Source organism: Terrapene carolina, unplaced genomic scaffold, assembly GCF_002925995.2.
Source record: "Terrapene carolina triunguis isolate 2854851 unplaced genomic scaffold, T_m_triunguis-2.0 Scaffold58, whole genome shotgun sequence".
Classification (NCBI taxonomy): domain Eukaryota; kingdom Metazoa; phylum Chordata; order Testudines; family Emydidae; genus Terrapene; species Terrapene triunguis.
In genome coordinates this window covers 36,162,105-36,170,526 of record NW_020664409.1, presented here as the reverse complement: position 1 = coordinate 36,170,526, position 8,422 = coordinate 36,162,105, and the positions used below count along the sequence as shown (strand labels likewise).

The 8,422-nt window shown below is 45.7% G+C and overlaps 1 protein-coding gene across 3 annotated transcripts in view; it reads left to right on the top strand.

Annotated features, from left to right (window-relative positions):
* The first annotated feature begins 276 nt into the window (after nt 1–276).
* Nucleotides 277–8,422, top strand: part of OSBPL1A (oxysterol binding protein like 1A) — a 149,734-nt gene continuing 141,588 nt past the window's right edge. For all 3 annotated transcript variants that reach the window (XM_026661649.2, XM_029913586.1, XM_026661655.2), the window contains exon 1: nt 277–356. The gene's annotated coding sequence lies outside the window, so the exon portion shown is untranslated. The remainder of the gene's footprint in view (nt 357–8,422) is intronic.

The following is an 8,422-nucleotide window of genomic DNA, read 5'->3' as shown; positions in this document are numbered from 1 at the left end:
CTCTGTGTGTGTGTGCGCGCGCGCGGATGCCTGGCTCAATAGAACCCATGGCCCAGCTGCTGCGGCTCCGAGCACGCGCAAGGGACACACACGGGAGGGACTGCGGCGCCGAGCGCGTTGCGAGGCGCCGCCGCTGGGAGGAGCTTTGCCCCCTCTAGCTTCCCGTTGGGAGTGTCCGTCAGCCGGCCGGGGCGGGGGCAGGGAGTGGGAATCCTCCCGGCTGGGGAGGGCGAGCCCCGCGGTCGGTCACGTGCGGGGTGGTGGAGTATAAAATAATCGGGAGGGCGGCCCGGCGCGTGAGCCCGGCCGGGAGCGAGACGCGGTGGCTGCGCGAGGGAGCCCGCCTGCTTGCAGCGGTGAGGCGGCGGCGGCCGGGACCGGGGAGGGGAGCTTAGCTTAGCTTAGCTTAGCTTAGCTTAGCTTAGCTTAGCTTAGCTTAGCTTGCTGCCCCAGCGGCGTTGTTACCCCACGTGCGTCCCAGCCTGCGGTGGGTGGTCCTCCCCGGGGGGCGCGGCAGCAGCGGTTACAAGCCAGCGATGAGCCGCGTTGTGCAGGGGGCTGCGGAGCTTTCCGCCACGGCCCCTGCTGAGAGCCGCTGCGAGGAGCGCAATGAAAGCGGAGGGGTGGGTTGGATCTCCGCGTCGCTTTCTGCCACCCGAGGGACTGCTTTAGTGACCCGTCCCGGGGCTGAGGGATCTTCGCAGAGCAAGCGCCTGTTCCTTGCGGAGCGCAGCTGTGTGCTTGGCTGGGTTTCCAGGGCTGCTTACTCCTGTAGTGCCCAGCGCGTCCCCCAGTCAGCCTGAGGCGTCTCAAGTGCCCAGTTTCCCTAGTTAGGTCAGAAGTGTTGGAACTATTTGTATAGTGGGGCTGCTGAGAGCCATTGACCCAAGCTGTAAACCCTGTACATAATGGAAACCACTTCCAGCCAGAGGGTGCTGCAGCACCCCTAGTTCCAGCACCTGAGTTACATGTTTCAGAGTAGTAGCTGTGTTAGTCTGTAACTGCAAAAAGAATGAGGAGTACTTGTGGCACCTTAAGTACTCTTCGGTGTTTTTATGACCTACCTGAACATCATCTTTACAAGCTGCAGAGCTGTCCCCAGAGGCTGAACCCTGTTCCTTTGCAATAGGAAACATACCCTCCCCTATGACTGATTACAACATACTGCTGGTTAAATGTTCGTTCATAGTTGCAGGAGAGGATGCCGGCACAACGTGATGCGGTAGTGGTCTGTCAAATCATAAGACTCGCTATCAGTAAAAAAAAATCTAAACTGGCTGCTTGATGCTCAGGCCCTCAGGAAGTATCTGGCTGTGTTAAGCTAGCCCCTGCACATGCATACAGGGCCGGCACCAGGCACCCAAGCTGGTGCTTGGGGCGGCACCTGGAGGGGGGCGGCGCGGCGCTCCGTCCGCCGGGGAGAGCGGGGCCACAGCCGGGCTTGCCGCCCTCCCCCCGGCGCTCTGGCCGCCCTCCCCCCCCACGCCCTCGCTCCGGCCGCCGGGGAGAGCGGGGCCACAGCCGGGCTCGCGGCCCTGCCCCCGGCGCTCTGGCCGCCGGGGTCGGGGGGAGAGCCGAGCCCCCGCCGGGGCTCCGGCTGCCCCCCCCCCCATGGAGGGGGGGGCGGCCGGAGGCTTTTTCGCCTAGGGCGGCAAAAAAGCCAGAGCCGGCCCTGCATGCACATACAAAAGAAAGTGAATGTACAGTTCAAGTGATCCCTCCTCCCATCACTGTATAGCTCAAACAATAGGAGTTATGCGCTTGTTGAGTGGAGAACTGTCAGGGTGGAGGTGTCCAGTATTGCTGGTGTTTGGGGCATGACAGTCCACTGTCTTGTCTTGAAAGTGCTTGTGTGTGTTGCAGCTAATGTGATCTGTAAACTTGTTAATCTTCCAAAGATCACTATAAATCTTTCCAAAATGACCGAAACACCACTACCAAAGTAAGGCTTAAAGTCAGTTTGCTACTTTAGGACTGATAGAAGATCTTTACATCCTCAACTCTGAACTTCCTTGCAAACTGTACTACCTTCTGCTCTGCTATTAGCTTGCTGGGTGACCTCAGGCAAATCACTTTACTTTTCTGTGCCTCAGTGTCCCCATCTGTAAAATGTGATCATGGTACTGACCTCCTTTCTAAAACTCTTTGAGATCTGCTAATGAAAAAAGCACAATGTAAGAGCTAGGTATTTTGCTGTGATCATGATTGATCTTGTTAACTGTAGTACAGTTGGTCAGCTTGTTGGCTATTCTTTAGAGGTATATACAGTTCTGCATGGATTAGTGCTGGTGGCTTCAGTAGATAGCACTCTTCCCATGGCATGGAAGTGAACCAGTACCTTAGAGTGGTCAGCTCACTGGCCTGAGTGAGGAACAGTCTTCCTGCAGAGAGGTGAAGCATCCTGGCTATTTGTGGAAAGAGCCAGTAGATCTTTAAGAGTATAGGGATTAACCTAAATATCTGGGCCAAAGTCAGTGAGATTGCTGTCAAAGAGGTGCATTGTTTTCACCCAGGTTACTTATGCTTCAGCTGTGGGTGAAATGATTTCTATATAGTCTGACATTGAATACTCTGAGACTGTGCTATGAAAGGGCACATCTCTGGATTTTAGCCTCTTTAATTTGAGACTGAACACATTGCTTGCTATACAGTATAGTTGGACAAACTTCTCTCCATTGAATACCTAGTAGCAGCTGCAGCAGCCCTAGAGTATCTGTGTTAGTAGACTACTTCTGTTTGTCCTTTTTTAAAGCAGGGGTAGTAGCTGAGTGCCATCAAAATCTATAGAACTTTAACTTTCACGTAACTCTCTGTTTGAAATGTCAGGTCCTCATGGTGCTGTGTGTGTTAATCTACCAAAGTGTAAATCAGTGTAGTGTTATTTTAGGGTTATTGTCCATTGATGTAAATGAAAGCTTCCTATAACATCAGTGGTTACTGGGTCTGATCCTTTGTGTGATAATGGCCAGTTTCAGGGCCACTGTTGCTCATAGTCTTGTCAAGCTGCAGCAGAGTGAAAAGCAACTAGATTCTTGTCAGCTTCTAGTGCTGTCCACAGAGTTGTGAACAGTAGCTGTGAAACAGAAGAATCTAGTTGGTGTTCAAATTAGGGCTGTCAAGCAATTAAAAAAAATTTGTAATTAATCATATGATTAAAATTAATTGTGATTAATCATCTGGTTAATTGTGCTGTTAATAAAATACCATTTATTTAAATATTTTTGAATGTTTTCTACATTTTCAAATATATAGATTTCAATTACCACACAGAAACCAAGTGTACAGTGCTCACTTTATATTTTTGATTACAAATATTTGCACTGTAAAAAGAAATAGTATTTTTCAGTTCACCTAATACAAGAAGTTTAGTGCAATCTCTTTATCATGAAAATTGAACTTACAAATGTAGAATTATATACAAAAAATAACTGCACTCAGAAATAGAACAATGTAAAACTTTAGAGCCTACAAGTCCACTCAGTCCTACTTCTTGTTTAGCCAATCGCTCAGACAAACAAGCTTGTTTTCATTTGCAGGAGATAATGCTGCCCGCTTCCTGCTTACAATGTCACCTGAAAGTGAGAAGAGGCATTTGCATGGCACTGTTATAGCCAGTGTCGCAAGATATTTACGTGCCAGAGGCACTAAAGATTAATATGTCCCTTCATGCTTTGACCACCATTCCAGAGGACATGTGTCCATGCTGATGACGGGTTCTGCTTGATAATACAAAGCAGTGCAGACAGATGCATGTTTATTTTCATTATCTGAGTCAGATGCCACCAGTAGAATGTTGACTTTCATTTTTGGTGGTTGTGTCCATAAAGAGACTTGTGTGTGGGAGAAGAACACACACTTCTAATAAGGTGAGAGAAATACAATAAGGAGATGTAGGAGCAAGAGTAGGAAATAGGCATTGAAGACAACACATGGAAAAGAAGCCATCCTCTATCTTAAGAAGAATTCCAAAAGCAAGAGGCTTAAGTAGGAGTGTCTTGAGTAGTATTAGATATAACATTTGACATATGCCACTGATCTGTTAAATTTATTCTGACAAATACTTTCTTGTAATATTAACATATAAAACTATTGCATTACTATTTGGCAAATATCTTTATGCCTTTATAGCTACTAGCATTCAAATACTTTTTTGCATCGATGAGCAATATTACACTGAAAGATAGTACACACTTACCAACAATTTAAAGGATTAAGGCATGTATGATGGAGTTGTGGGTAAGCATGGTTGTCCATACATATTTTACCCTGGCTAGTCAGTTTGGTTCTCAAGTTGGTAGGTGTTGGAGGGGGGAGTTACAGGGGGATGACTAATTAAAAGTTATAACTTACAAATTATTCTTGCTGTGTTGATCCACATTTAAATAAATTATGAATCAGTCCTTCAGCTTCAGTTGGATTGTACAGCCTTCAGGTGGCTGGATGGTTCAAGGAATATGGAGCTTTTTCACCATTAAACCACCTGGTTTAGGAACTGCAGCCTCACCTACAATGGAGAGTTTTGGGTGTGATTAAATAAAATTATTGACCTGTGCAACTCCTAAATGTTATCCTTACCCAGTGCTCTTGTAATGAGTTACTAGCATAGACAAGAAGCATTGGCTGTCTACTATGAGTATTACAAATGTCCTGCAGCACACCAGTCATTCAAGGGCATATTAATTTCCCCCAAGCCAATGCACATAGTGCCAAGAAATGTGGGATAAGTTTCCAGAAGGCAATGCACTTGCAGTGTCTGTGGGGATAAATGCAAGCAAAATAGGATTGGTGATGTGAACTCCCTGTAATGTGCCAGGTACACATGGGCCAGTAATAACACTTCACTTTCATGTGGCACAATTCTCCAGTGTAAACAAGACTTAAGCTGCCACCATTCAAAGACTCTCTCTGTATGTGAATGGTCTCAGCCTTCATGTTAGTAAGTGCGCACATTAAACACCCACCACTGGCTGGCATTTTGGTAGTTTCAAAAGAGGATTGAATGCAATACAAATTCCCCTTTTTCCCTTAAAGGTGGCCTCTTCAAGAAAGGGATAAGGCAGTCTGGTGGAGGACTATAAGGAGATCTTTAGTACTCCTGCCAGGCTGTACCTGATCTGTAGATGAAGAGAACTTCAGTAACCAGGACTGTCAATGTGGCACCTTCTCACAACTGCTAAACTTGGGGTACGTCTACACTTACCAGAGGGTCTGACGGCAGGCAATCGATGCTCTGGGATCGATTTATCGTGTCTGGTTTAGACGCGATAAATCGATCCCGGATCGATCCCGGAAGTGCTCGCCGTCGACGCCGGTACTCCAGCTCGGCGAGAGGAGTACGCGGCATCGACGGGGGAGCCTTCCTGCCGCGTCTGGACCCGCGGTAAGTTCGGACTAAGGTACTTCGAATTCAGCTACGTTATTAACGTAGCTGAATTTGCGTACCTTAGTCCGAAGTGGGGGGGTAGTGTGGACCAGGCCTTGGTGAGAAGGGTTTGGGAAGCACAACTTTTTCTCTCTCCTTGCATGCCTCCCCTTGCCCTAGGAATTTCAGGGTTGCCTTTAAACTCATAATAACTGTAACTTGTATTGACTGTTACTCTTTGCTCTCTGTTAAAACTAGATAGGGTATGAAAGTCTATCTTCAGTCCCTTGTCATAAACTATGCTTTGTGGGCATGCATACTAAACTGAATAAATGTCTTTAGTTCAAATTTAGCTCAAATCTTAAACTGTAAGAGTGACCACAGGCAGATTCACTTAAATGTGTAAAATTTTCCATATAAATAATCCCTGAAGTGGCTATGATGATTAGCCAGTCAGCATTCTTCTGCACCAGTTCATATTTTACACTGTGGCTCTAGGTGCTTCAATAATACAAATAAATAATAAAGCTCATTCTAGGAGGAGAAAAAAACAATTAGATAAGGAAGTTCCTGAGTAAACAAACCTTGTTTAATTTTAGCACAATATTTTTATTACTCTTCCAGTGTATACAGTTGCAAGAGCAGAAATTGTTTACCTTGAGATAGTAAATCAAGATTTAAACAAACTCTGAATTCTAATGTCGGTTTCTCCTAGGCAAGTGATGCTTGCCCAGTGACTCCACAGCCTTGCTGGTTCTCAGTAGGTCTTGTAACACAGGTTTTTAGCAGAGTGCTGACCAAAAGAGCACCAATTTTTGCTGCTGCATAAGCACGAAGGAGTTCTGAGCAAATGGACCATTTACAGGGTTCCCTTCCCAACTGTCCGAAGGCAGGGGAAGGGAAGACATAGTGCCGAACGGAATGGCAGAATTGCAACAATTTATGTTGAAAGTGTACTGCAATGTTTGCACATTGTCAACATCCCTTGTTGACAAATGATGCAATGTTGTGATATAAACATTACAATGGAATGTCCCTCTGACTTTAAATGGATTGAGAGTATACCTGAAGAACTGACTTTGTTTGGACAGGTGGCTTTCCTGCTTTTTCATTCTGCTGACCTCTCCATAAGAGATTTCCCTCCTCATGGCTGCCTCCTCTTAGGTTCTCACTGCGTTCTGGGGGCCACCAGGAAAGGCATCACGCTTCATAGCTTGAGAAGCAGTGTTCCAGACTATTCACTGATCACACTTCACTCATATTTTCTTGGCTTAAAATAAGGCTTTTGTTCCATGACCTCTGTCGTGGTTTGGGTATTCCTAATATACCTGTCCATTATTCCTTGTGTGTATCTGTTCTCAATGTGTGGTAGACTTGTCTGTGGCAGAACTCCTAGTTTGGTATGATGGTATTGTTAAATTGTCTGTATTTGACTGGCATGTGCTTATGAGTTCCTTCCCTTTAGGAAGTGAGTTTTGTAACGTAGTTTCTAGTATTATGGGTGTTACACAACTAGCATGTGTTTAATGGATACAGAAATTCTGCAGCTATATTAGTTCTCAAAGACAAAGTAAAGAATGGTACCTTCTTGAAGAGGGCTCATTCAAGAAAGGCTAGCTCCAGGGCCTGAAGATCACCAGAAACCTGTTAGTCAGAGATAGACATAAAAGATGAGTGGCAGTGCCTTCTGAGAAGACAAGTTGTGTGCACGAGGTCCCCCTTACAATTCCAGTCTGCTGGGATTTAAATCAGGTTACTCTTCCTGGACCCTGCTTGGGGGAGAGGGGTTGCTCAATCTTCCATGCTGGCTTCTGGCAAGGAGGCTTTTGATTCAACCTGAAGATTCCTCTTTTTCCCCCCTCTCAGCTGCTAATCTATCTTCTTCAGAACCAGTGTCTTTGGAAGGCTTGCCTCTGCTACTGTACATTCCCCAGCCTCTTAGGGTGCTGCAATGTGTGTGGTTTTATGTGACTTTCACAGTTTACCCCCAACTCTACTAGCCTTCCTCTTTCTGGGTCCTTCCCATGAGTAGCTCCCAGGCAAAGGGAGTCCCTTCTCTGGCTATGGTCCCCCATTGCTGTCCCTCCTCTTTGGCTGGTGCAGTGAGAGCTCCCTCCTATTTCAATCTACTGTAAACACTGCTCACCGAACTCTGAATAAGTGTTACATAACTGATCAGTCTTGTTAGCTTTCCCAAGCAGCCAAGTGAAATTATGAGAAGCAGCAGAACTACTGGAGATCTTTGCTGGCAGGAAAACTATGCAGAATAGTAAACTCGGTTAACACTTGGTAGTCTCTTTGCAACCATAGGGGCAAAAAGTTAACTTTCACTCACTGGAGATTTTGCTTCTGCAGGATTCAGTGTAGGCAATCCTTGCATGTCTAGTGCAGGGGTTGGCAACCTTTCAGAAGTGGTGTGCCGAGTCTTCAGTTATTCACTCTAATTTAAGGTTTTGTGTGCCAGTAATGCATTTTAACATTTTTTAGAAGGTCTCTTTCTATAAGTCTATAATATATAACTAAACTATTGTTGTATGTAAAATAAGGTTTTTAAAATGTTTAAGAAGCTTCATTTAAAATTAAATTAAAATGCAGAGCCCCCCTGGACCAGTGGCCAGGACCCGGGCAGTGTGAGTGCCACTGAAAATCAGCTCGCGTGCCGCCTTTGGCCCGCATGCCATAGGTTGCCTATCCCTGGTCTAGTGGTCTTGTCAAGACCTGGTTTCTATCCTCTGCCAACTTGCTAGTCTGCTGATGCTCTTGGCAACAGTAGCTTACTGCATATTGCAGAAGGACACTCTTTGCAGGCTATTGTATAAAAGCGGCTCCCTGACTCTTTTCAAAGAGGTCACACTTCACTTATGATTTGAGGATTTCTTGCAGGTAGTTTTGAGTTGTGCTGTATCTTGAGGCAGTTTTGTTGTAGTAAGCAGCAAACCAGGAATACATTTTCTGGTGTATAATTCATGGGACATGTGCATGTGTGAGGATAACAAATGGACTCAGTCTTGTTTATATAAGAAAAAAATGCAACATTTAAGAGAAGAATTTGAGTAAATG